At 29.2% G+C, this 4020-nt stretch overlaps 1 pseudogene; it reads right to left on the minus strand.

The window, feature by feature from the left end:
• Nucleotides 1-2675: 2675 nt before the first annotated feature.
• LOC145799614 (alpha carbonic anhydrase 1, chloroplastic pseudogene) lies at nt 2676-3466 on the minus strand (annotated as a pseudogene).
• Nucleotides 3467-4020: the final 554 nt, after the last annotated feature.

Below are 4020 nucleotides of genomic sequence, written 5' to 3' on the forward strand. Positions count from 1 at the left end.
TTTCAAATTTTTGTATTCTCGTGAAATGGTTTTCCAACCATTCAAGAGGAGATTTTGTGCTTTTTGTCATCAAATTACTCAATTGGTATTTGATATGAAGACCATCACCATCTATTTTTATGTTTTCTCTTATTATATGATGTGTCAATGATGTATTAGTGCTATAAATTAATAGTGAAACTCATATTGTATTGAGTGGAGAAAATATAAAATTATTGTTAATACTAATGCATTGTTTTTTTTTTTTTAAATTTTTATTTTGCATGATTTACTAGTTACTCCTTACTTTGTGTTACATGTAGTTGGATGGCAATGACAATTTAGAGCATCTCTAGTTGCAATCTATATCAAGTTCATTTGTATTGGGTGTAAATTCTTCAATTTGTGTTTATTTTGATGAATCTGATTGCAGTTTATGTTTTGATGTAGGCATGTAGACTAGTGATGACTACAGCTTCTATGCTAAAACATGATTTTTGGATATATGTTAGTTTGTGGTTAATGTTAAAACATAATTTTTGGATTTTGGATATGTTATTTTGTGGGGTAATGATGATTGGATATTAATTGAATGAGAAACTGAATTAATGCTTCATTTATTATTTGAATGGGAGTTATTATTTTATATCTTAGTTTTATTACAGGTATTTGAATGGGAGTTGGATATTAATTGAATGAGAAATTGAATTAATTTTTCATTTGTTATTTCAATGGGAGTTATTATTTTATATGTTAGTTATTTTATATTTATTACAGGTATTTGAATGGGCGTTGGATAGTAATTGAATAAGAAACTGAATTAATGCTTCATTTGTTATTTGAATGAGAGTTAATATTTTATATGTCAGTATTACTATAGGTATTTTTTTAATTCAATCAAATAAAAATTAGTACAATTTCAAAAAAAAAAAAGAGAGGATATGACGGCGTTTCTACAAACGCCTTCTAAACTGTCAATAGTAACGGTCATATTTTTAAAATAGATACCACGGCATTTCAAAAAAGTCGCTAAATATCGTTGGTGACGTCAGCGAGTGCATAGTGGGACATTTGGCGGCGTTTTTTAAAACGCCTCCTATACTAATATCACGGCGTTTTTAAAACGTCGCAAAGATATAGCGACGACCGCAGCTTCAGCGTTTGGTAAAAGGAATTAGCGCCGTTTTTGATAGATATAGCGGCGTTTTTTAAACGCCACTAAAAGTCCAATTTCCAACAGTGCATAGTGAAGGGGAAAATTGAAGTGGAATTCAAACGGTTCGTCTATATGAGAATGTCTAACCATACTATAGCATAATAATAACAACAGTTTCATAACATGGATAAGGCAAAGTACAATATATAGATGTCCGGGGTAAGTGTCAAATCTAAGATATCATCAAGAGCCATGATAATATCTGCTCCAATTCTATTCTACAAAAGTTATAGACAAAAAACACAAACAGATGAGATGCTGATGATCCAATTCTATTCCACAAAAAGTTATAGACAAAAAACATAATCAGATGAGATGTTGAAGAGTGAAGCTGAACATATATAAAATAACAATTAACCCTTAAAATTCTCACACAGTGCTTATGATAATCACTGTTTAATGCAAACCCCACACATGCCATGATTGATTAAAAATTGCAGCCATTTTGTAAAAACATTGGTGTATGAGAAATTTAATATAAATATAATGAATATAATTATTTTTTAAGGTTCTTAATTCACAAAAAATTGGAAAGCTTATTTTTAATGGCATAAGTCATGACTCGTGTATTATAGTCCCCCCAACTGGTAGAGTTACACATTTAAGAAAAAAAGATGAATCAATATAATATAGAAATCTAATCTACAGTCAAATCTGTGAGGTGATACATCAAAGTAGCACGTTAAGGAGGGTTTATCCATCAATCAATGGATTAAGAGAGCATTCATCACCCTCCCAGCAAATTAAGAATCCTGGGATGAGATTGCAGATAACTAAGTATTGCTAGCTGACTATTCAATGTGAGGTGTATAAATTTGAACAGGAAGATGTTTCAAGTAATAATAAAAATGGGTGGTTTAAAAAATAAAAAAGACAATCTAATTTTGGCCAGTTAATCGATGACGTTAGGAGGGGTGAACCAGATACAAACGTAACCTTTGGCATTATTTGCATACAATGGCTACTCTCACACAAACTTGTATTCCCGTGATTGCCAGGCCAGGGTTTTCACCACTGAACCAAGCAATGCTGAATTAGATTGGAAATTGTAATTTACATAAATGCTTTGAACACTTTAACAACAAACTGAATTTGAGGTGCATAAAAATGATTAGAAACATAAATTGAAATCCATAAAATGTATAAAAGTTCGATAATTGATTATTTAACAATATTGAGAATTATATAGTTATTCACATAAAAGAATAAGTATAAAACTTTTAAAAAATGAAAAAATAAAAGTATTTTTACAAACCAAAAATTATTAAGTATTGTCAAATAACTCAATTTTATTAAAGACAAGTGTAAAGAATCCCAACAAATAAGGTTTTCAATTTTCTTTAAAAAATTAGTCGTAATAGAATTTCTAAATTAGAAGTAAGAATATTTATTGACATGGTAAAATACAACCTTTATATTTTTTTTTCTCTGAAAAAATATATAAAAAATAATGAAATATTCTAAATCCACGTCAACAAAGATTATTATTCCAATGTAGAGCACTGTGTTTTGGTGTGTTTTGATGGAAACAAAATAAATTCTTTATTCTACTATTATTTTGAATTTGGTTTTAATTTGGTCTCTTAAAAAACATAAACATTTTAGTTATTCCATTGGAAACAAACAAATGAAAGTTTTGTTCCTTTGTATGTATATATGGATGCACTTTGTTGATGAAATGAACTTATCTAACCTTGCCAAAGATGTGCCAGGTAACATTCTCAGTGCACAGAGGAGTAGTGAGAGAACCAACATATCTATAATACTTGCATGTATTTCGCCTCAATTTCCAAGTGTCATAGGTCCCTACGGCGATGTCATCTTCGTCTGTAAACACCTCCTTACCCAGCTCAGCTAATTCACTTTGGATCTACAACCATGAAAAATCACAACACCTATTAACTTATCAAACACTTCTATTCACTAGAATTTCAATATCAAGTTCTTCTACTTACCACAAGGGGTGACAGGTAAACATATGATTAAATGCAATAAATCTATATATACTCTACCTTGGAAATAATAGGATCGGCATCACCAATTTTATAAAGGATGGCTATAACTGTGAATCCTCCATCGCTAGCCTTGTGGACTAGATAAAGCTCTACATCAAAATCTATAATTATGTAAAACATAAATTAAAGTCAAATTACAAAGATGAAAAATATAATTTACCAAGTTTTTTAATTGAACAATCCACATAAAAAAAAAAAAAAAAAAAAAAAAAAAAAAAAAAAACATGAGACAAAAAAAGAACATACGTGACACCATTTATTATTGTAGTTACTAAACATTCTCTGTTTTTTTAGAGGTGATGTTATTATGTAAATTACAATTTCCAATATAAAATTTTTAAAAAAAAATCACATAAAATAATGTAACAATGACTTATTTAAAATTAAAGCTTATAAATAAATAAATGTTTTAGCTTTAAGTGATCCTAGTCAAATAAGTCACACCATTTTATACAAAATTTTACAGAGCAAGAGAAATAACACTTCCATCTAACTTTAGAAATTATTTTACCATGTCTCACAGTATCACCCCTTGTATGTCTAGCAAACATTGGCCCTGTTTGGTCAAATAGATTAAGTAATGCTTTCAAATCCAAAATAATTTAAAAAAAAAATCGACAAACTTCTTGAAAAGACAAATGAATATCCAAGTGTACATAGCATTTGAAGGTATGGATATCTAGTCATGAGTGTAATCCATACCTCAAAATGCTAGAAAATCAATCTTATGCTTTCGTAAAATAACTTTCAATTTTAATTTAAGGGCAAATTACACAAATAGACCCTATAGTTTGGGGCTTGTATCACTTT

This window comes from Camellia sinensis, chromosome 9, assembly GCF_055761805.1.
Source record: "Camellia sinensis isolate YWXY chromosome 9, ASM5576180v1, whole genome shotgun sequence".
Taxonomy (NCBI): domain Eukaryota; kingdom Viridiplantae; phylum Streptophyta; class Magnoliopsida; order Ericales; family Theaceae; genus Camellia; species Camellia sinensis.